We start from the raw sequence: 25,984 nt of genomic DNA on the forward strand, positions 1-25,984 counted from the left end.
CTTGGTGAGTTGCCTTTCGTGAAATTTTTTAAAGATGATGTTCTCATATTCTCCAGTACTCTTGAACAACACAGAACATCTGTGAGGAGTGTGCTCAACATTTTCCGGAACAAAGGTATAACTCTTAAAGGGGATAAGTGTAAGTTTTTTAAAAATGAAATCTCTTACCTTGGACACATGATTACTGCAGAAGGTGTAAAGCCGAAAGATGATCTAGTGAAATCTATTATCAAGCTTACTGTACCTGAAAGTAAGTCTGATGTGCAGACGTTATTGGGAATGGTGGAATATTATTCTAGGTTCTTTCCTGATCTAGCTAAAAGAACTTGTGCTATCAGAAACTTACTTAAAAGTCGATCTGTATTCATGTGGGACTCAGAATGTCAAAGGGAATTTGATGACTTGAAAGAGAGCTTGTCATCGCCGCAATCCTTAAATAGTTTCCAACCTGGCCTTCCGTGCTCTATCACTACGGATGCATCTGAGAAAGGGTTAGGTTGTGTTTTGAAACAACTTAGTGGTGATGAGAACAAAACCATTGCTTTTGCGTCAAGGAGTTTACGTGGAGCGGAGTATAAATATTCTACCATTGAAAAAGAGGCTTTGGCAATTTTTTGGGCTATAAAGAAATTCAAACAATTTCTGTGGGGAACTAAATTTGTGGTGTGCACTGATCACAAACCACTACGTAAGATTTTTGAGAAGAAGGGTTTGGATAATGTTTCAGGTCGTATTTGTAAATGGATTGTGGGCCTACAGGATTATTTTTTCGATGTAAAGTATGTGCCAGGTTGTGAGAATAAAGCTGCAGACTGTTTATCCAGACTCAGAAATAAAGGAGTGGGAGAAGATGACCCTGAAAGTTGCTGGTGGGTAGATGAGGAGGTGAAAGTATGTGCTGTAACGGATGGATGTGTTACTGAGGAAGAATGGAAACAAGGAGTGGATGATGATGTTGAACTTTCCCGTGTGAGAGATTTACTTTCTGTTGGTAAGGTTTTAGATAAAAGTGAGAGTATAGGTGATGGTTTTGGTAAGATTTGGCATGAATTGTCCATTCAAAATGGAATTGTGTTAAGAGGGGAAAGGTTGATCCCGCCGTGCAATTTCCGTGAACGTATTATGGATCTTGCTCACAGTGGTCATCATGGGATCTGCAAAACTAAAGAAAGACTTAGGGGAGTGTATTGGTGGCCAGGGATGGATTTATCTATCGAGAGAAGGGTGCGTGATTGTGTGGAGTGTAATGTTGCAGATAAATCGTTGAAAGTCAGAACTCAACCCATGATACTCAAAAAAATTCCCAGTGAGGTGTGGGATTCTGTATCTATTGACATTTTGGGGCCTTTGAATTATAAATCTCATTCGAAGTATGTGGTGGTCCTCATGGATGAGTTATCTAGATGGCCGGAAGTCAAGATTGTCTCTGAGGTGTCTTCTTTGACTGTTTTAGAATTCCTCACTGAAGTATTTAGTAGAGAGGGTAATCCTAAGTCTATTTTGACTGATAATGGAGTTCAATTCACATCCAAACTTATGTGTGAGTTCTTGAGGAAAAGAGGGATTTTACACAAAAAGAGTGCATTGTATCATCCAGAAACCAATGGCATGGTAGAACGCTTCAACAGAACATTAAAAGAGACTATCCAGTTAGCTAATCATTTAAATTGTGATTGGGAGTATATGGTGAAGAAGAAGGTTGAGGAACATAGGTTCATCCCTCACACTAGCACTGGTCAATCTCCGTTCATCATGTTCAGGAAACGTATACCTCACACTGTGATAAATCCACCGTGGGTTAAAAATTATACCAAGGAACATCTCAATTATGAGGGCAGGAGAGTTTCAGCAAGGAGTAAGCATTTGTCCTGTCAGGAGAAAAGAAAACTTGTGTATGATGCGAGAAAATCTGTAAAGGAGATGCATTTTGGGGTAGGGGAGTTAGTTAAAGTCAAATTACCAGGGAGAACTGGTGGAGGGCAGTCTCACTTTAGTAGAGTCTTTAAAATTATTAAAGTCTATAAAGGAGCGGTTAAATTGGATGATGGACGTGTATGGAATCTCAATAGAATTGTCAAAATAAAATAATGAGTATATATTAATAGTTATTTAGGAATCTCAATAGGAATGTCAAAATAATATTATGTATATATGTTTATAGTTATTTGTTTGAAGGGGAAAGATGGTGTGGTATTCTGTTTGTTGGGGAAACATTTATGTATGCAAATTGTAATTCAAGGTTCAGGTAATTATATCTTGCCCCTTTACGCTTCGTTTGTTTATGTTATGTGAAATGGTATCTTCCTGTTCTCCCTGCTCTTAGAACGGTACTGCCTGGAATGTGGGGATTGGAGGCAGTTAAAGAAGGAGCTGAGCAGGAGCAGCTGGGGTCTTTCATTATTCAGGACTTGAACAAATAAACAAGTGTTCTACTTTTTGAATTGGTATTTTTCTTATGGATTTACTTCAGTAGGCCTTGTGCTCCCACCAGGAAGTGCCCCAAAACACTATCTGGACACATCAAAATTATCAAATAGAAAACTACCTGTTTTTGCGGGGTGGGGCCCCTGCGTTTTTGGTCCTGGGCTCAGCAGCCATCTAGGGAAACCTACCAAACCCAGACATTTCTGAAAACTAGATACCCGAGGGAGTCAAGGGAGGTGTGACTTGCGTGGATCCCCCAATATTTTCTTTCCCAGAATCCTCAGCAAACGCAAATTTAGCTAAAAAATCACATTTTTCCCACATTTCTGTGTGGGATCACTGCACCAGGACAATTCCCTACCACCCAACGTTCCCCTCAGTCTCCCGGTAAAAATGATACCTCACTTGTGTAGGTGGGCCAAATGTTTGTGACAGGGAAGAGCCAAAAACACGTTGAAATTGAGGGGGAACCAAAGTGGGTCCAAAAGGGCAGTTTGAAAAAAAACATTTTTAGGCTGAAAAGTGTAGCAGTAGTTTTATTGGTATAGATGAGACAATGCTGGGTGGTAAGAATTTTGCGGATCACTGCAGATTTCGGAAGGTTCCATCACAAAAATGTGGGGAAAATGTGTGCTTTCCAGCAAAGTTGCAGGTTTGCAGGGCATTGTGGGTAATGAAATGGTGCGGGGTGCATGTGAAGCACACCACCCTGGAATCAACTAGATGTTTAGGCCCGTATTTATACTTTTTGACGCTAAACTGCGCTAACGCAATTTAGCGTCGAAAAATTTTGCGCCGGCTAACGTCATTCTGAAGCGCCATGCGGGCGCCGTATTTATTGAATGGCGTTAGCCGGCGCAAGCAGACCGGCGCTGCCTGGTGTGCGTGGAAAAAAACCACGTACACCAGGCAGCGCCGGCGTTGGGAAAAGTGGCGCTAGGGCGTCTTAAAAATGGTGCAAGTCAGGTTGACGCAAAAAATCGCCTCCACCCGATTTGCGCCATTTTTTTTAACGACGCCCAGACGCCATTTACATGACTCCTGTCTTAGTAAAGACAGGAGTCATGCCCCCTTGCCCAATGGCCATGCCCAGGGGACTTATGTCCCCTGGGCATGGTCATTGGGCATAGTGGCATGTAGGGGGGCACAAATAAGGCCCCCCTATGCCACCCAAAAAAAAAAAAAATGTTTTTTTTATACTTACCTGAACTTACCTGAATGTCCCTGGGATGGGTCCCTCCATCCTTGGGTGTCCTCCTGGGGTGGGCAAGGGTGGCAGGGGGGGTCCCTGGGGGCAGGGGAGGGCACCTGTGGGCTCATTTTGAGCCCACAGGCCCCTTAACGCCTACCCTGACCCAGGCGTTAAAAAGTGGCGCAAATGCGGGGTTTTTTGACCCGACCACTCCCGGGCGTGATTTTTGCCCGGGAGTATAAACACGACGCATTTGCGTCGCTGTCATTTTTTTAGACGGGAACGCCTTCCTTGCATCTCATTAACGCAAGGAAGGCGTTCATGCAAAAAAATGACGCTATTTGCCCATATTTTGGCGCTAGACGCACCTAACGCCAAAGTATAAATATGGCGTTAGTTTTGCGCCGAATTTGCGTCGAAAAAAACGACGCTAATTCGGCGCAAACGGAGTATAAATATGCCCCTTAGTTTTCAGATTTGTCTAGGTCTTGTGGAGTTTTCTACATGGCAGCGTCCCAAAGTTAAAAAAAAGTGTAGTCCTCACTACTCCAAGTGGGACGATTTTGAGAATTACCAAGCTCTCATGGCCCAAATGTAAAACAAAAATCAAAAATAATCAAATGTCCTCTTGCTTGCCATGGTATAAGATGTTTTAGTGTGCGGGGGAGAGCTGAAAGACTGTTAGCCCCTTCAGTTCGGGTGGGGGCATAACCAGGCCCATACTGGTTGGTAGCCACCACCCCACTTTTTTCTTTTATTTTTTTTTATTCCCTGGTATCTAGTAGACTTTCTGTCCACCCGGGGTGTGGATTGGGGGTAATTGCCCAATCTGCCTACTGGTGGACAGAACAACTTTGGCCCCATTTATTTGGGGAGGGGGTATGGCCATACCCCCAACCTCTTATTTTGAAAAAATAATCTTCCCTGGTCTCTGGTGGGCTTTCTGCCCCCCGTTGGGGGCAGATGGGCCTTCCTTGGGGGCAGTTATGGCCAACAGTAATGTGCCCCCAGGGGGAGAAACCCTTGCCCAATGGGCTGCCCCCTCCAAAGAAAAACACACACATACACACACACACCAATCCATGGTGTCTAGAGGTTTCTGCCCCCTTTGGGGGCGGATTGGCCTATCCAAAATAGGCTAATCTGCCCCCAAGGGGGGCAGAAACAGCCTAAATACAATTTGCACCCCTGGGGAGCGACCCTTGTCTAAGGGGTCGCTCCCCATATATAAAAACATAAAGTAAATAAAAAAATATATATATCACTGATGTCTAGAGGTTTCTGCCCCTCCAGGGAGGCAGAAAAGACCCAAAAATATTTTGCCCCGGGGAGTGGTCTTTGCCAAATGGGCCGCTTCCCTTATGCGTCAGTATATAAAAAAAATCATAACTACATGTCTTGTAATCTTTGCAGGATGGCAAGGCTTCCCACAACTAAGTAATTAAGTAGCATGGAAAGAGTTTTGCTTATTATTTTGCAACAGTTACTGAATTTATTATTTATGCAGGTTATATTTGCACCTAGGTAGGAACTCAACCATTGAGTTTTTTGTATTAAACCCAACAAGACCCATTAAAGAACTATTTGAAGATATCACGGGAACATCTACCATAATTCAGCAGATGAAGTGGAACAAGGGCCAAGGATTTTTAAGGCCATCTGTATCCCAATAATGACCAGATTTCACTACCCTACCCAGCAGATAGCAGGGTTAGACATTTTCCTTTCTTGCAGCAAGGCCCATGGTACCTCGGCTAAGCCACTGGTAAACACAGCCAACAGGAGGTTTTCTGAGTTTTCTGGTGTTCTTTCAATGCTAATTAAATATAAACATATCATAACAATAGAGGCACACTGGAAGTGTTTTCTTAAATGGGCTGTGGCTGAGTGCGGCTCACACATCATAGGTGAGTGGAGGTCACATGTGAACAATGGTATACTGTGGGGACTGGTGCTTAACAGTTAGGGACACTTAACACTGTTATGGGATACAGGACTTGATTGAGGCACAAGCACCTTTCACTAGCTTGGTAATTATGGACACAATTATGGATTGACAGTGTGATGTGAGTACTTTCTGAGGATGATTATGGGCTTTCTGCCAGGATGTTGCCCAGGATTAAACTAGCCATTTTACCTAATCACATCTCAGTGGCCACCTTACCCCTTTGCCACAGAGTGCCTGATTTAAATCTCGGCAGATGGAATACTCCATCACAAATGTGACAGCTATCCTGTCCATCATAATTAGATCCCCATAGGATATAATGGAATCATAACACAGTGGCCCGGATATCTGTCACATTTGTATTGGAGTATTCCCCTCCACTAGGCTCTAGATCAGGCCCAGAGTCTGTTAGTTGTTATGCTGAGGTCCCCGTTCATTGTTCTTTAGTGGGATCTGAAACTGTGTTGATTTCTTTGATGGCATTTCCTTTTGAGCTAATGTACATATGTCCTGTTTGACAATGCTGTTAGTTGATAAACCATCAGCTAACGGGGTCAGAGTCATTCAAGAACTCTCAGTACACCCTATTTCAGTTTTCTACCTGGATAAGTTGATCCTCTATCCTTGCTCAGTCATCGTTCACAAGGTAGTTTACATCTTTCAAGTGATCCAGTCTATCACTTTTCCATCTTTCTTTTCACCGCCTTATTCCACCAAGGAGGAGAAGCAGCTGCATAGACTCAATCCAAAGCATACTGTTATAAGCTACATTGACTAAAATCATCAGAGGAAAGGTGGTGACAAAGCGCATCTGTTTGCCTTGATCCATTTACTCCCCGACCATACACCTTGGTCTAGGAAGTCCCTCCCTTCATGCTTTTTCCTTTAGGGCCATGGCAATTTCTACGGCTCTCACCAGAGGGTGACAACTGCTCTGTGGCCACAAGGTTTGCTAATCATTACTGCCTCATAGCCCAATCACTCAGCAATGGATATGCACATTCCATGTTCTAGTTCAGAGCTTTCTGTTGTGGGTATCAGAAGAAGAAGGTCTGATGCCAGAAGGTATTGTTAACTTTACTGGTGTTTTAAGTTCAATTTATTGGTTTGTGCTTGATGGTAACCCTCACTCCTTATTTACTGCTCGATTAAGACGAACCATTTTAATGCTTTGAAGGATTTAATGCCCTTTGAGGTAGATGGATCTTTGAAACCAGTAAGTGGTGTGCTAGAGCCACTAATACAATTTCAATAACATCCCAATTAATTCAAACACCATTACCATTTTGACCAAGGAAGGAGAACTCCAGTGAGGAATAACATTTAGAGATGTATTACAAACTCAAGTTCAAAGTCCTATGGACAACTTTCAAGATCAAGTTATAAAGATAAACAATCACCAAGGGTTGCCCAAGGCGACAAATCAGATATCTTAGATAAAGAAATTAAGCATTGCCCAGGAATAACAATCATCAGACAATTTAAATTATCAGAGTCCTAATTGTAGCCGGGTGCAGGGGAAATCCCAAAAATTTCCCAAATCAGGTAAATACGTGTGTGTGGAGGAACACATGTGGGCAAAAGACAAAAAGTACACAAAGGTCAAACATAATTTGGAAAAAGATAAACTGGAACTGTGAGTTTCTAGCTAATGTGGGCAGTAGATAGGTAAAAAAGCAAAAGCGGCAGCATGTTAGAAGTTCAAACAAGATTCTTCTGAAAGGAATTAGAAGATAGATTTCTATGTCTCAAAGGGGCTTCTCAAAGGGACGAAGGCTGAGCGTAAGATAGCTCTCCAAGGGGCATAGCACTCAGGAATTCTTCATCAGCAAAGCATCTTCTGTCAGTCTCACCAAAGTCTCACCGGTCATCAACACATCAAAGTTCATAAAGCAATTTGATTTGCCAAAGGCATCAGTCCAATTTACATTGAAGAGGTATCATCCAACAGAAATCAAACACACAACTCCAATATGCAACACCCATATTCTTTCCCAAGCTTGTTATGGAAACATGTTCCATCTATGTGACTCCATATACGTTTGAAACAATTGAATACAATGGCAGTCCATGTTCCACAATGTTTCATTTCCAAGGACAACACAATGTATTATCTTTATGTCTAAATAATAGGGCCTCTTACCAAAACCTAGTATTTTTATGGGAACAAAGTCTGAAAGAAAACTCACATTAGGGAATGAATCTGCATCTTCTGCACAGTCACGAAATACAAATCTAACAGGCCTCACTTAAGCTAACACAAGAGATTTACAGCAATACATTCAAATAATATTTTTCAATAAACTCACTTTAATATATAAACTAAAAAATTCAATTGTAATAATAATTTATTAACATGTGTAGAACATTTCATTTTAAATAGAAAAACTTTGTCAATGCATTCCATTAACTAAATTTGGGAAGTCCATTTCCTCCATTTTTGCACACATTTAAGTTGATTATTTATTAGAAATTCAACATTGTTTCAATGCAGTCTAGATTCTAAATTGCATGATAGTATCAGGTTAATCCTTCTAGCATGTGTTTTAATTTAAATACCCTCTAAGTAGGACTCTACAGTATAAATGAGTGCACTGCACATTTAAATTGCTTTAGAGCAGCTCCTATGTTGCAAACCCATTAGTGTTTTGATCAACATAAGACATAAAGGGGGTCATTACGACCCTGGCGGATGGCGGAGAACCGGCAGTAAGACCGCCAATAGGCTGGCGGTCTTACTCTGTGGAATAATGACCATGGCGGTTACCGCCATGGTCATCCACCGGTTCTCCGTTCTGCCCGCCAGGCTGGAGACCTGGGTCTCCAACCCGCCGGCCGTCACTATACCGCCGGCGGTATTTGGACCCGACTTACTGCCATGGATTTCCAGCGGTTTGAACTGCCATGAAATCCATGGCGGTAAGCACTAACAGTGCCAGGGAATTCCTTCCCTGGCACTAATAGGGGTCTCCCCCACCCCCCACCCCAACACCCTCCCCTACCCCCCCACCACCCCTGACACCCTCCAAAGGTGTCAGGGCCCCCCTCCCCACCCTGATCCCCAACATCACTTCACCCATACCTACATGACATGCACGCAGGCACCACCTACATACTTACACGCACACACGCCGACATACATGCCTACATCCACACACACAGCCATACACGCACACCCACATTCAAACATACACGCACACATCCATACAGACATACCCACAGACATACACGCATCCATTCCCATACACACAACACCACCGCAGGCATACATGCACTCACAACCCCATGCACCCACACAACACACAACACCCCCTCCCCTCACGGACGATCGACTTACCTGGTCCGACGATCCTCCGGGAGGGGACGGGAGCCATGGGGGCAGCTCCGCCGACACCACATCGCCAACAGAACACCGCCACAGCGAATCACAGGATGTGATTCGCTGTGCGGTGTTCTGTTGGCGTGGCAGTGAAGCCAGAATGGCTGTTGGCGGCTCTCCGTCCATAAAAGGACGGAGAGCTGCCAACGGTCATAATAGCACCGAGCGGCAAACGGCCACCACTGGCGGTCTTCCGCACGGCGGTCCCTCGGCGGTCTTGGAAAAAGACCACTGAGGTCAAATTGACCCCCAAAATGCCATATACTGATGACTTTTGTGACAAGGGGGACATTACTCAAATTTACACTACATCGGTCCCCACTTTGATGGTGAATTAAGTCATTACAAAGTACACCCACTCTCCTTTTAAATGAGACAGCTCAAAAGTTCAGAGGTTTATTTCTGGTAAGATCTTCTGAAATCCTCTGTTTGGTGTTGCTATAATATAGTCTTCTTCTGGTCTCCATTTCAATCTCTTCTCTTCTCTGTATACTCTTGGCTCTTTTCTCCTTTAGCTTCTTGTACAACTTGTAAAATGCAACTGCAACTAGGGAACACAAAATCATGATTAATAGGAGTCTCAAAATGGTTCCCACCATACCTCTTCCTAGATTTTCAAAACACTTTCCAATAGCTGAAAAACCATTCAACCTGTTGCTGTCAATCCTTTCAGGTCCTGTTTTAAGTCAGTCATATTTGTAAAGTACTTTTCTATCTCCTTACTATTGTTAGGTATGTATGTGCAGCATTGTTGTCAATGTAACATTTTGAAAACTTTACCGAGAAGAATGTCTAACACAAGGCGATTTTGCCAAATCATTGCTCTCACAGCAACCATTTATGAGTCCATTAACAATACAGCATCTGCAGTGTCTATTGATAGTTTATCTACTATCATTGACAACTTTCTAATATTGATAACATTCAAGATTATACCTACTGATTGAATTATGGCACCAGAAATATCTCAAATAGTCTCTGAAGCAATCACTCATCTTTTGACTCTGGAGTTTGATTTCTCACTCCATACCGGGTCACTAAAATGTTATATTAAAAATCTCTGGAAAAAACTCCTCCCAGGTAACTCATAACATACCAGCTTTTTGGCAGCTTGTAATAGGCATTCTATTCACATATGAAATAAACATCTGGTATGGCGGGGTCTTGGCCAATCAACGTGAAACTCCAAACACTCAAACAAAAATACATTCTTCATTCACTTGCACCTTCAAATTATGTGTCAGTCTTTAATCTAGGTCTATATATACATACCTTCCCTACATGTTGCTAGTCTATAGCCAGGAATCATTGATTTCCAGCCATTTAATGTGTTGCATCTTTTTTTCCCAATTCTGTAAAATTACTATTTTTTTCTATTGTGGCTTCCATTGCTTTTCTTCTCTCCTCAACTTGTCCGATGAATTCCTTTTCTACTGGGCTAACAATACAAGTCAAATTATTCTTATGTGCAATACTCTTCCAAATGTTAATGTAGGTTCAAAGAAACCTCCTACAGTGTCAATGTTCTTTGTTTTTGCAATGTTACTCAAGTGTTTCATGATGGTGACAATTGAAAACCCCAAATCATAATTAGAATACAAGTATTCATAATACTCCTGCTGATAGAACAATGTTAATAACAAACTCCAAGATATTCCATAGGTTATTGGTAAACTATGATATGTGATTTCCTCATTTACTGATGAAGGCAACTGTGTGCATACACAGCAGTTTCTAGCTTCTATGGTGTCAACGTATTTATTAAGCAATTTGGAATACACATTTTCAGACAAATCACCTCTGGAACCATCAGTATAGAAATATTTCTCACCATTATAAAGTCAATTTTGATCTGCAATAGAATTTTCTAAATTCAGGACAAGTGTCTCAAACTGCATGTATTTATCCACATTGTACATCCTTATACCAACATATGCCTGTGACAGATATACTGTATGCATGGAAATGTTCCTGGTGTGGTGAGGGTCGAAAGAGTGGGGCTGACAATCCATTATGGTTGCACTGTGCCATCCTATTAGCATGTGTCTGGCCTGGTAAAGGCAAATGACAAAGGAACAACAGCATTGTAAGCAATGGACCTCCCTGTGTTTTGCTGCACTACTGCAGCCATCCACGACAGCTTCAACACCGCACCTCCGCCAGACCCCACCCCTGACGACTCCTCCCACGCCTGCCGCCTCACCACCTGGACCCAAGTAGACGACGCCGAAACCCTAACAACCATGAATTCCATCCACTCAGGATCTCCCACGGACCCGTGCCCAAATCACGTCTTCAACAAAGCCGACGCCACCATCGCCCCCAAACTCCGCAAGATCATCAACCTCTCCTTCAACACCGCCACCTTCCCGGACAGCTGGAAGCACGCAGAAATCCAACCCCTCCTCAAGAAACCCAAGGCTGACCCCAACGATCTCAAAAACTTCCGGCCGATCTCTCTCCTCCCTTTTCCAGCGAAGGTCATCGAGAAGATCGTCAACGCGCAGCTCGCCCACTTCCTAGAAGACAACTCCATCCTAGACCCCTCACAATCTGGATTCAGACAAAACCACAGCACTGAGACCGCACTCCTCGCCGCCACAGATGACATCAGACAACAAATGGACAACGGCGAAACCTCAGCCCTCATCCTCCTCGACCTATCAGCCGCTTTCGACACAGTCTGCCACCGCACCCTGCTAACCCGTCTCCACGAAGCCGGCATCCAAGACAAAGCCCTCAACTGGATCTCATCCTTCCTCTCTGACAGAACCCAGCGAATCCGACTCTCACCCTTCCGCTCCAAAGCCACCAACCTCATCTGCGGCGTCCCCCAAGGCTCCTCTCTTAGCCCAACGTTGTTCAACGTCTACATGGCCCCCCTCGCACAACTGGCCCGTCATCACAACCTCAGCATCATCTCCTACGCCGACGACACCCAGCTCGTCCTCTCCCTGACCAAAGATCTGCTCACCGCCAAAACCAACCTCCACGAGGGACTAAAATCCATCGCCGAGTGGATGAACAACAGCCGCCTGAAGCTCAACTCCGACAAAACGGAAGTCCTCATCCTCGGACGCACCCCCTCGGCCTGGAACGACTCCTGGTGGCCCACCGCCCACGGACCCCCACCCACCCCAGCCAGCCACGCACGAAACCTCGGCTTCGTCCTCGACTCTGCCCTCACCATGTCCAAACAGATCAACGGCGTCTCCTCTTCTTGTTTCAACACCCTCCGCATGCTCCGCAGGATCTTCAAGTGGATTCCAACAGGAACCAGGAAGACGGTAACTCAAGCCCTCGTCAGTAGCAGACTTGACTACGGCAACGCACTCTACACAGGCATCCCAACGAAAGACATCAAACGACTCCAACGCATACAGAACGCATCCGCCCGCCTGATCCTCGACATACCCCGCCGATGTCACATCTCCCCCACCTGAAGGACCTCCACTGGCTCCCTGTGGATAAAAGGATCACCTTCAAACTCCTCACCCACGCACACAAGGCACTACACAACACCGGACCCACCTACCTAAACACCAGACTCAACTTCTACGTCCCCACACATCAACTCCGCTCCGCCAACCTCGCCCTCGCCATCGTCCCCCGAATCCAGCGCAAGACCTCTGGCGGCAGATCCTTCTCCTTCCTCGCCGCCAAGACCTGGAACTCTCTCCCCACCTCACTGCGCCAGACCCAGGACCTCCTCACCTTCAGGAGACTCCTCAAAACATGGCTCTTCGAACGCTAGCAGCACCCCCTCCCTCAACCCCAGCACCTCGAAACCCTGTCGGGTACATAGCGCCCTTTATAAATTCACTGATTGATTGATTACTGCCATCATTCATAATGTCAATGCAGTAAAGCCCAAAATAGTGACAACACTCATTACACTACTGTGGGAATGTCCACCATGGTGAATAGAAATGTAAATGAAGTGCTACAATGGTGTCAGTGGCTGGGGCAAGGGGCCTGGAAGGAATATGGTGGTGTGGGATCAATGCACAAAACATCTTGAAAGGTTGCCCCATGTGTGATTCACAATTCAACATATAATTAACAACTACAACATGGGGTCTGTAAAATGTCACTGACCTCTAGTAGCAAGTAAATGATGTGCCGTGCCAACAGCCACTACAGTCAAAGATTGACATTTTACTATCTCACTGCAAAGTGCCTTACCTCCTGTCGACCTGCCTGTCCTTAAATTAACAGATGACATGGATGACTAGCTGCTGACCATTAATGAAGAGACTTTCCAGGATGTCCTAGGTTCCTTCCAGACACCTCTTCCAGTCACAGGGAGGACACACAGCATTGTGGGGTCTCCACATGAACCCCCCAATTACCAACACATAGCACCAACCAGTCCCGCCACAGCCCTAGACTCTGAGGACCCATACACCAACTTTCAGGGGACAGTGGTGGAGTCCAGCGGGAGCTGGCCAAGCAGGTGCGGTGGGGATGGAGACCATGGCAGGCAGCCTAGAGGGAGTGAAGAGGTGCCTCTGTCCAAAAAAGTATAACTCATCTGCCATCAGAGGCACCAACTCCCCGCTACGTGGACTCTAGCAGTCCCTGGCCAACATAGTTGCTGTCATGAGTCAGAGGCTTCAACAATTGCCCTCTCAAAGGGGCAGCAGCATGATGGATAACAGGATGGGGGCTATACTAAGTGCCCTGGAGTCCGTACAGTAGGAAGTGGCCTTCCTCAGGGAAAATATGGCTGCCTATCACCAGGATTTAGCTGTGGTGTTGAGAAACCAGCAGTTACCCTTTGCTGCAGTGATGCCTTACATGATCCCACAAATGGCAGATTGCAGGTCCTTCGATTTCACATTTCCATCCTCTGATGTGTGTGTGGCCCCCTCAACTTCAACAACAGCACCACCCATGGTACAAGAGGCACCACTCACATCAGAGGCTGAAGATGTGGAAGGAACAACATTCACATGTAAAACCACCCGGTAGCACCAGTCTGTGTCACATGGACAGTATCTCCTTAGTTCTGTGCTTAAGATCATGGCAGTGTTGTGACAGCTGGCAATGTGCCCTCATCACTCAGCCACTGTTGACGTATCTGCTATGGACTATTATCTCAATTCCTACCTATTGTCTATTTGGACATCTCCTCATTAATGCACACTTCTCCTACCCATGTCTTCTGACATCCCTCATCCCTGGAATCTGAATGTACATCAAATGGCTCAGGATCTCTCATTTGGTCAGTGAACTAGAGATTGTACTGCACTGGAAAATAAACTTGCACATGTAAATAAGTCTCAATAGTCACATGTATCATGCCATCTTTTACTGTGATCCATCAACTCATCTAAATGTCTGCATTGTGTGAAGCTGTGTCAAAGAGAACAGAGCCTAATTACATGGCTCACTGTCAGACGCAAAGCCACACATTCGGACTCTAACATGAAAAAGTGACTGATACTGTTGTGGCTACTACCAACTTACAGAGCCTTAAAAGCATGTATTGAACAGATATCCATGCAAGTTGACATATGGCATGTATGGGTCAGAACTCATGTCTGGAATTTCCCCTGATGATAGCACTACTACAACAAATATGTGTGGTACAGAAGAGGCAAAACTGATCAGTGACGGCAGCTGTCAGTATGCCAGGATACATACCACAAATAAGGTAAGGTAATATAGCTACACTTTACAAGAATATTTGTGACATACCTTAACAAGTTCCTTTCTTACCTGTCAAAGATTGTGTATACATACACAATGTGATTGTCAGGAACTGGGAAGGAAAAATGTTTTGAGTATCTGACGTCATATTGCAGCCAATCAGACAGTTCCTTGGTCATAGGGGATACACATAGTTATACATGTAAATCAATACAGAAAGCATACCCTAAGGCATTCATCTAACTTGGCCAGTGCACACATTAGAACACCCAGACGCTCAATCATCATGAACACCTAATGGCCTACAACTAACAGGATTTATTGGTACTTAACAACAACACCTTCTAAAAATCTAAACTAAACACTGTCCTACACTAAGCTAACATATACTAACTTATCTTAACTTACCCCTACAGCTATCTATCCTAATCTAAACTTATCTTATACATGTAACGCCACACACTAAACATTGTCCCCGGAGCCCCCTTTAGAGACAAGATAGGAGTAGGACAACATTAACTAAAGCTACACAGATAATAATTTAACCTATATTCTAAACCAATATATATATTTTTTATAATTTGCAAATGGAATTTTTTCTATTTTTTTAGAACACAGGGTCTCATACATAACCTCTACCCAACCACCCAAAAACAATGGTAATGAAACCCACCCCAACTATACTTGCTCTATCCTACAACTAACCTAATCTATGCTACCTAACCCATTACTGCGGACCTAAAACCCACTAAAACTAACTGCAAAATACAACAGGAGAAGGGAAGGAACTGGGAGGCGGTGTGTATATAGGATTACAGCTTCTTCAGCTTCTTTTTACAAAATTGTAAGAGTTTGCAATTGTGAGCATTGTGCTGCTCCAGTCTGCCCAACCTGGCCATAATAGCTGTCATGTCCATCCTCATGTCCGCCTCAAAGCTAGAGGATGTGGCTGTTGCAGGTGGCTGTTGCAGTGCTTTTGTTGCCATTGGTGCTGTGTATGTGGAGCGGGATGGAACAGCTGAGGCACCCGTGATGTGGTGCTCGATGTGCTGTGCCCTGTTGTGGCATGTTCAGGAGGTCCCTAATGTGGGAAGGCAAGTCAAGCCTCCAATGACCTCTCCTGACGATATCTGCTTGACATTTTTCTGTACCCTGCCTGTACCTTCATGATGTGGCATAAACTCTCTGCCCTCTTATAAAAGGCACGCTTCTGCGCTGGGGTGATAGTGACAGCTAAAACATGAGGAAAACATGGCATCAAATACAGAAGTGGGTAGAGGTTGAACAAACATGCAATGTACACAGCATCATCAGATGACACATGCTGTCCACCAGATATTCCACAACAATGTCAATTACTAAATCAAAACTAAACTTCCTACCAGCCATCTACGGTATCATGTTCATGTCACAGGGTTAAGGGCTATCCATTGTTGACCATTATAGCCCAGATGTAATTTGGACTATTACCTCCTTCCGCCACATTTATGTCATCATACTTGTGAGGATCAAGTGGCCCAACAAGTCCCAAATCTCTGTGCCATAGTCACAAAGTGGTGCAATGTATACATACTACCACTTTGACACCCCTTCTGCTACATTAGGCCTTAGACAGGCATCATGGATGCAAGGAGGGGTTCACCTGGAAGGAGGGCAGGAAAAATGATACCAGGAATTCGAAGAACTTCTGATGCATCATTTATGTTTTCTTCGGTTAACACATGCTCTGAGCAGGCTTTGCAATTGGGCACACCATTGCTTACAATGGGCACCTATGTACAGTTCAGGGTTAGTGCCAATATCATTTCCTCTAAGCCTGAAGAATACATCTGTATTGTCTTCAGATTTTGTACCTATTGACCCCTACCCTGTGATATGGTGTGCAAACCTTTGTATGCATGCACACATGGTGGCTATAGTGGTGCCCTGGGGCACAGAAAGAGTGGCACTGTACTGGGTGCAGCAACAGTTTTCCTTCTTATTGAACCACCTGTGCACATGCATGTTTAACATCTCCTACATACCAGATAAACACTCAGCATCCACATTCTATACACATGTGATGTGACCAAGCTCACTCATAATTATTATGATGAGTAGATCATGTAGGTTAATCTGCACCTATCTTGTTTGCTACAATCTGTAGACGTGTCCCACATCCTTCTGGAGCCGAGCTGAAATCTCATGTGTACTCAACTGACTGTAACCCAGCACAATTAGTCTCCATGTGCTGCTGCTGCATCACTTAATTTCAGAAGAGTAGTGAGGCACCAGTGCTGCAAGTGTCTCCTTGATAAGCCCCCTAGAGACCTCAAGACATGTACATCATTTGTACCATGTCCTGCGTAAATTAAAGCAACGTGTGGCACACTGTGCTGTAAAATGTGCTGTGAAAAATATGTTGGCAACAGGCACAGATAATCAGATAAACAGCACGTCTGACACATATCCTGTGTGACATCACTGTGTATGTGGGCATGCATCCCTTTTCCTAACACCCACAATTCCATAGCAACACAATGCACTTGTGCAACAATCAACTTAATCTACATCGTCAACATTGCATCAGACATGATGTCAATACCCAAACTTAGAAGATGTTATCTTATTGGGCACACATGCCATTTTAACATTTAATTCCATACATCATGCCCCCTCACACAAAACCCTGGAATGACACATGTGGCTCACAAAGTGACACTTACTGGCTGTACAGTCAGTATTGGTCTATGTGTGTTCCTTCTCCAATTAACAGCATATCTTGTTTGGAATTGATTTTGTCCTACATTGCTGACATGCTTTAGGCTGCATACCCTTTGTACACATCTTCTACTGCAACATTGTCCCATCATACATGAACAGGATGCTATGTGAAACTTGAGTACTTTGTAGATGAACACATCTGCTTTTATTGGCTAAGTGATAGTATGCCTTCCTTTTCCAAGCTTTGCTAGATTACATGACTTCCACACAAACATGACAGTACACCAGCAACAACACTTGTGTAGTGTCAGGGTGGCCTCCCCATGTTGTATCTCTAAGTGACTGAGGGAGTCTCTTAGCCGTTCTTCCAAATCCTTTGGTGTACATGGGCATGACTCACATTGAAATTTCCGCAACCTATGTCACTTTCACCACGAGTGTATCTTGTTAGTGTGTGGAGTCACCTCAGCTATGATTATGTGAAATGCCACATGTAACATTCCTGTTTCCTTCTTCACCTATACAATTTTGGATGGGTCTGTGGCATGTCTGGACATTGCTGAACGTACATCCCAAACTGGATCGGCAAGTGGGAGACCTGGACATTTTAGAGATTTGGTCCCAGTATGTCACATTCTCCTGGTCAGACATGTGAGTGTCAATGAGAGATATGTTATCATATGTCATGTGTGATTGTGTCATACAGACTTTACTGGGTTATCTTGCAGACACAAACCAATCATTGTGAGTAATTGCTAACCCTTTCCTACCTAGGCCATACACTGGTACAACAGACTTCACCTGTATTTCCAGATTAGCTGCAGGCATATGTCAGGACAACACAATTGTATGACGTGTCTAAGAATGTTCATTGGAGGTGCTACAGACTATGCCTATATTCCACCCACACATTCATGTGGTGATGCATCCTCCTAATTTATTAACAATTGCTGGCTATGGGGCATATGTGTGGAGACTGGATCAGTACCCATTGCTGCTCCACTTGTATTGCAGTCCTTAGCGCACTCCACGGCCACATGTGTGTGCTATATTTGAGAGACAGCACACCATGCGGCAGGGTTGGGGCCAATAATGATCACGGTATGTAATGCCATGATATACTGTGCAGGGTTAGGGTCAAACATTTGGCCCTAACCCTGACCAGTACATTATGGTCCATTGATACCAATGGTGTTCCCACTTGTCTCACCTGCTCAGGGCTGGCGTTACAGCTGCCCGTCTGAGATGTGACACAGTTTAGTTCCTTAGTTTCAAGTACACCATTATGAAACAGCACCTAAAGTATGTACACCTCCCTTGCAGACATCTTCCCGGCGTAGGCATGATGTGGAGCAAGGGGTTGGAATTGGTGCAATGCATACATTACGCCACTTAGTACTTCTGGTGCGTGGATCTAGGCCTTAGATAGTCACATGAGTGTGAGTAATATGACGCTAATGTGTGGCATGGGGACGCTAGATACTCTTTAATCACAACCTTTGTTCCAACATTCTTTGCAAATGTGGTGTTTTTTCCTGCTCTCTGAGGTATGGGCAACTTTCAAAAGGCATTGGAAGCAGGTTATAAGTACACCATGGACAATCTGGTGCAAAGTGATTTAATGGTGATATGTGCAGGGTGATTTTTGATGTCAGTGTCTAGGTGAAGAAGTTCAGTACAATTTGCTGTCTCCTGCAAACTCCTGTAGCAGTGTTTTGTTGTTCCCCCCATCTGGGCTGCACCATTGTCATTCTTCCCCTCATTTGAGACATCAACCAGTTCATCCCAGGGGACATTAGTCCAAATACAAATGTTATGCAAGGCTGCGCATAGAAGGATTACCTTGCATTCCAGTGGTGGTGCATACAACAGACTTCCTTCTGTCAGAGCCAGGCACCGGAACCTTAACTTCAGAATCCCAAATGTCCTTTCCACCACATTTCATGTCCTTCTGTGGCCTTCATTGTGTGCCCCCTCTTCCTCCATTGTTGGATTGCCAAAAGGAATGTGAGAACATATCCAGTCATTCATATTTTTTGTTTCCTATGTGCCACGGCAGATGTTAGTTTTAGGTAGAGAAGTGACTCAGACTTGCATCTGGTATTGTGTGCTTGGTTGAATATTTATATTGGTGAGTGGTGGTGGACATTACTATCATGGATTGTGCCTTAGGGACCTGGTGATTGTCAAATTAAATCTTGACTGGCTTTTGACCATGCCAAATATGTGTTGTGTTGTCCATATTTGAGGCTGTGTCCTAATGTTAGGGGAACCTACCTCCTCCTTGCATCACAAAAGCATCATTTGTATTAACACTATGGTAGCCCTACAAGGTCAAACTCAAGCCACCATTTTTCCATGTGGCACTACGCATGCAGTGTAACACTTAGTGGACTTTTGTGGCAGATTATGCCTGTGCCAGGCATCATGTGTACAAGGGGGGATTCACACAATAGGAGGACTAGCAAAATTGGTACAGAGGATTCTCCAAGGTTCTAGACATGCTTTCTCACAGATACTTTCAACACCTGCACAGAACAGGTGATAGGAGGGGGCACACCATATATTTGATTGAGTTTCTTTGTACTGCGCATAAAATAGTCAGGCATGTCATCAGTTTTCCTACAGAGTTCATCAACGGCATCCATTATCTTGATACTATTGCAACTACTTTGTGCCATGATGTGCCGCATATTGTATATGGCACCCATATGGTGGCACTATGGTGCGGCAAAGGGGCACAATTACAGTGGTGCTGCACCACTTTCCTGACATGTAGCCCTCATTCCCTCATTCCCTTCACTTTACACCTGCAGTAGAGTGATGTTCTGTGATTTTAAACCTATTTTGTGTGTAGCATGTGAATCCCACCCCTTTTCCCTTGGAAAAGCTCCCTTGCACAAAGTTTTGTTATTGTCAATTGCTGGCTGGCATACGTATATGCATGTGGATCATGGGCACTGTGCGGCACAGTTGTATGGTATGTTTTGTGATATATGCATGAGTTTTCACTTGAATGACAGGAGAGGGAATGATGTGGTTTTCTGCACTGGCCTGCATCACATGACCAGTCTTGCTAAGTCCCATGTCTTCTCATTCACATGCATCTCTGGCCTCTCCAAGTACATTGTCAGTAGTCCAGTTGTGGAATTACTGGGTATGATTGTATGTGTGCTGTGAGGTGTCCATCCCTACACATGGTCTTTCATGGCTGGTGATGTTGCATTTCTATGTGTGCGGCACCATGCACCAGACAGGTGAAGGTGAACACAATAGGTACATCTGGTATATTTTGGTGATATGTAGATGGTGATGTCAACACTTGGATGGCATTTGATATTAGTGCCACTGGAGACTTCTACACCATGACAAATGTGGGGCTGTGCCTATATGTGAATTTCTTTATGTTGACATGGCCAATGCCATTCACATAGCTGAGCTATTCCTCGTTATGTGTTATGTGTGGGATCTGTATGTTTGGGCCCAGCTTCTGTATGCAAAGGGGACATAGGTAGCTATATGTTGTTGTCTGTACATTTGTGTTCCCCTATTCATGTTTGTCCTACAAGTTTGGTGTGTTGTCTGTGTAATGATTGGTATGGTGGCTTACCTACGAGTAGCCCATTGCCATATTGCCCATCCTGGAACCACTCATTGATGGCGGAATATGTAGGCATCATGGACACTGTTGGGATATTTGGCTAGGATGTTTGCGAAGAGCCACAGTGGTCCACAATGGCCTGCATATAAATGGAATGGGTGTGTTTGTGGTTCCTGTTGAGATGTTCCATTGTAGCAGGTAACACAAGTTGGACATGGGTGTAGTTCATTTCACCCAGCACATGCGGGAACCCAGCGATTTGGTAGAAACCTTGCTTGGTCTCCTGCTACAGTTGCTGGGTATTGGGGAACCGGATGTGGTGCGTGCGAGGCAGATTACTGCATCCAGAACCTTTGGAAGGAAGGTCAAGAAGAATGGCTGGAAGATACTACCCACTTGTGCCCCAGTTGTCTAGAATGATCCTGACACCAGCATGTGGATGACAGCCAGGAGTTTTGGTCATAGATAGAATAGTTGTTAAAGTTTCCACCCTTGCAGTGATGCCTGGCGCAATGTGGTGCAGCAGGTGCACAATCGACTCCTGCTTCAGACAGTAGAGTCTGATGACATCTTGTTCCCTGAGCTCAAGGATGGTTGTGTGCTGTCAAAATATCCTCTCCCGCCATCTGCAGTTCCTTTGTGGCTGCTGTGGTGGTGTTTGGGGTTGCTGTGGTAGTGCTCGTAGAACATGTTATTGTTGCTTTCATCTACGGCGTGTGCTGGAGCAATAATAGATCCATGTTGTCCAGGGGTTACCAAAACTCCTTCGGTGTGTTTTCCTTATGTAGTAGTGTGTTGGACTCATTTTAATGCCTAGTCTGCCCAGGCATTACATTTTGATGCCAATTGGACTTTGCATAATCTTTTTGACCGGTTCCTTAAAGTGCGTAGTTTTTCTGTCAGCTAGTAAATATGGCGCTAGAGGCCCAGAGTCACTTGCTGGAAGGGAACACCTACCTTGCATTTCATTGTCACAAAATGGCCCAAAGGCTCCCAAAAAAGGGCACTATTTCTGAAAATAGATTGGTCTAGCAACAAAAGATCAATATGGCGCTAAGTTAGCGCAACCTTTGCGTCAGAAAATGGCACAAAGACGGCGCTAGGTTTTCCTAAATATGGGCCTTAGTTTTCTAAGGTCAATCTGAGAATGTGAAATGATCTTGCACCCAAACATTATTATCGCAGTTCAGTGATTACCTGGTCTGGACAGCAGATGTTCAGCGGGTGATCAGACTTAAGCGCCATCTTTAATAGAAAGTCCAGTGAGCAGCTTTGAAAACCTATTTATAAGATCAATGGTGATGAGCATCAGTATCTGTTTAATTGTTACATAATGGAATGTCCATGATGCAGAGGTGACAGTTGTCTGCCTGCTTCTGACCCAGGATAAGGTTGCTAGGTTCTGAACTATTTAACCTTCACCACTGTTGCAATATTTGATACAGAGGACTGCCACTGTCTGTACGGGTCAGAGTAGTTGGTTGAGCTAGCATTGGTGGAGGAGGAATCCTTCAGGTAGTATGGGAATGGAAGAATGCAGCTTTGACCTATCAGTAGTAGTCAGTTTGGATAAATCATAAAGGCTGAAAAGTAGTTCAAGAGATGCAAACAGTAACAGAGTAGTAGTAAAAACCCTTAAGTAATGTCCCTGTGCCTTTGCCAGTCTCTTGATAAGTATGGTGTCTTAAGGACTCATTATGAGTTTTGCGGCCCGTGCACTGCCATGGTGGCAGTCCAACCACCATTAGCTTGGAGGTCGGACCACTGTATTACGAGTCATGCAGACCTATGGAGCAAAGACTGCTGCGGTTCCACCAGCACCGCCAGGCAGCACTGATGACGGTGGTCACGAGGCAGCACAAACAGGCTGGCTGAGCTCATGTTTTAGCTTGACACATTATGAGGTTCCATATCGCCAATGTGACCACAGTGGTTCAACCACCATGTCTCAGCAGGTGGAAACAGAGAGTATAAATAGAGCCTGTACTCCCTATTTATTCCTTTGTACAAGTACCTTCACCATGTCATCTTCATGTGGGCATTTCAGAGTTGTGACACTGGTGGGTATCTGATGGCGTTTTTACAAACAAAGTGGTCATAGATTGTTCCAGGCAATTTAGGTTGCAGCCTTTGGATATATGAGACCTGTACCAATAGAGTTTGCACAGTGTCTAGGTGATGGTAAAGAAGTGCATATTCAACATGTTTTGTGTCTTATGGTGGGCCTGACACATCATGTGTATCATCATGTGGTCCTAATATATGTAGCCCTAGCTTTTGACCAAGTAATTTTACCTTCACATTGGCTAAACACTCTTTTTTCTCTGACCTGTATATAGCTGTAGATGTGTGTCATCGTTGCAGGCCACAATGCCTGTGCCACAACACTGACATGTTTGTGCCATACCACCACGTGCATGAACATTGGATTATGATGGGCCTGTGATCAGGGACTAATGTACTGCCATCTGCTTGTATCTCGGATAATGTGTTGTTGTATTCCTTTGGTGCAGTATGGGAGGCTCAAGATGGTGACATCAACCACTTTAATGTTTCCCTATCATAAAGGACTATGTTTGACAAATCACCTCCTTTTGTTGTCTGCGGGTCTGTACTTTTAAAAATATACTTTGACTCAGTATGAGTCACACATTCTTGTTTCTAAAGGCCTGACATATTGACAGCCTATGTGCTGTATTTTGGAATAACATTTTTGGTTTGACCAGATACTTGTAGCAGTGTGTTGGTGTCTAATAGTTGTAATCCTGACCTGGACACTGTGTTCTGGTAACTTATCCCTCCTTGCACAAGTAGCTTGTGTCTGCATTCTATGGTTCACATGGTCTCACATCTCAACATAGCAAAAAGTTGAAAATTAAGCAAGCATACTATGATTTTGTGATGGGTAAATGTATTACAGTGCTAATGCCGAAAATACATTTGGGACAAGAAGAAGTAAAAAAATAAAGTGAAGGGGTCAGTCATGGTGAATGAAATCATTGGAGATGATGCCACACCACTGTTCAAAGTCCAGAGTACTCCTCCTATTGGAACTGGTAGGTAATTCAGGATCAGTCAATAGATTGAATGTGTAACACACAAAGGAGGACCTTAAGGAAGGGGTCACTTGCTGGCAGTGGTGGGTATCTTGCCAACAGCACATCCTGCATTCTTTACTGGATGTCCCAACTTGTGTGGGGGTGGGGTGTCTGCTGCTACAGAGGCAAGGGTGTCTGAGTCTGGTTCGTCCTCTGGCAGGGCCTCCCTTCCAGTGGCTGGCACCAATAATAATGTGCCTGGTGTTGATAAGCCAAGGGAAGGGGTTGACTGATGTTGAAAAGCCCTGTTCAAGGTGGTGTGAATATCCATCAGCACCCCTGTAGGGAAGCCATGTTGGTATAATGGGCCTCCATCTGTTCTCGCATATTTCTGTGCATGTCCCTCTGAAGCTGTTGATTTCCTGGAGTTCGGTCAAGACCTGGCCCATCACGCCTTGGGACACCTGGTTGACCCCCAAGAAGTGGCTGATGATTAGGCAGGTTGGTGAAACACTGGAGGGGGAACACAGTGGCTGAGTGAGAAAGGCGGTCGTGGGCTCTCAGGAACCTCGATGGCAGTAGTGCACAATCTGCCAATTTATACCGCAAGTTAAGTGCACAGTTTTGCCTTACCTTTTCATGCATGCATGGATCATGGCAGGAGACAGGTCGGAGTTTGTCGGTTGGGCCGCTGGGGTGGGAGGCAGTCTCTCACTGCTCCAGGCTGTGGTTCGAAGCTGCCCAGACTGTAACCCAGGGACGTCGCTTCTTACGGGTAAAGGAGGTAACATCATCGGCTCCCTTCCCCCAGTCTTTCCCTCAAAGTTGGGACTCACAGTCTGGGCATTGGATGAAGCCAGGGAGGGAAGCCCTGTTTTCAGAGAAGGCATAACGTTGAGTCAGGCACAACCAAAGAAAGCGCCCGATGGAAGTATTCACAACACGAAACGCCTCACTCATAAAAAGCGCAAAGGTAAGGAGGGAGGCAGTATTAAGCCTCAAATAACCCCGGGGGTCGCAAAGGATAAACAAGGGGGCTGTACAACCCTAATCAGCCAAAGGAGGGAGGACCCCAACAAGGACAAACTGAAGCAGCCAAATCATATGGGCAGCCATGGGTATTTTGAAGAAAATACTGCTGCAAGAATCTCAGAAATGGAAACTGTTAGAAATGGGGTCCAAGCAAGGCCCCTCACTCTAGTCAGGATAAGTCACACACAATAAGTCACATACAAGCCAAATTATCCTGTGCCCACCCTCTGGTAGCTTGGCACTGAGCAGTCAGGCTTCACCTAGAAGGCAATGTGTAAAGTATTTGTGCAATAAATCATACAATAACACAGTAGAACACCACAAAAATACACCACACAGTGTTTAGAAAAATATATAATATTTATCTGGATAAATGAAGGTCAAAAGGATTAAGATGCAATAAGTATATGTTGAAAATATCACAGTAGAAATTATATAAGGTGTTTTTAGTCTCTTAAAAGCAACAAATGTCTCTTGCAAGCACAAAGTACCTGGTTTGCGTTCAAAATCTCCGCAAGGAACGGCAGAGGAGGCAATGGGTGGAAAACAGGGAGATGTCCGTACCTTTCTCGGGCCACACATAGCGATGCGTTGTTTATTTTCCATGCAGGGAAGGCTTTGTGTTGATTTCCTGCGCTCCGTCTTGGATCCTTTTCGGTTTGCGGGGATTTCAGACGCCCCAGGGACGATGCATTGAAATCTGGCACTGGCAGTACAAAGTCACAGGGGCCGGGTCGATCTGGTAGGCGTTGCGTGGAAATTCTACTGCACAGCAGACGCTGCATCGATTCCTCTCAGGAAGTCGGGCTGGGTCGTTCTGGCTCAGCTGTTCATCGATCCAGTGGCCGGTGTGTCGAATTTCCGGTCGCTACATTGGCGCTGCGTTGATCTTCTCCTTGCGAAGTTGGGCTGCGTTGTTCTGGTTCGGCATGCAGTGATTTTCTCACCTCGGTGCAGGCTGTGCGTTATTTATGGAAGGCTGTGCGGCGATTCTCATCGGACCAGGATTTCT

Source organism: Pleurodeles waltl, chromosome 4_2, assembly GCF_031143425.1.
Source record: "Pleurodeles waltl isolate 20211129_DDA chromosome 4_2, aPleWal1.hap1.20221129, whole genome shotgun sequence".
Taxonomy (NCBI): Eukaryota; Metazoa; Chordata; class Amphibia; order Caudata; family Salamandridae; genus Pleurodeles; species Pleurodeles waltl.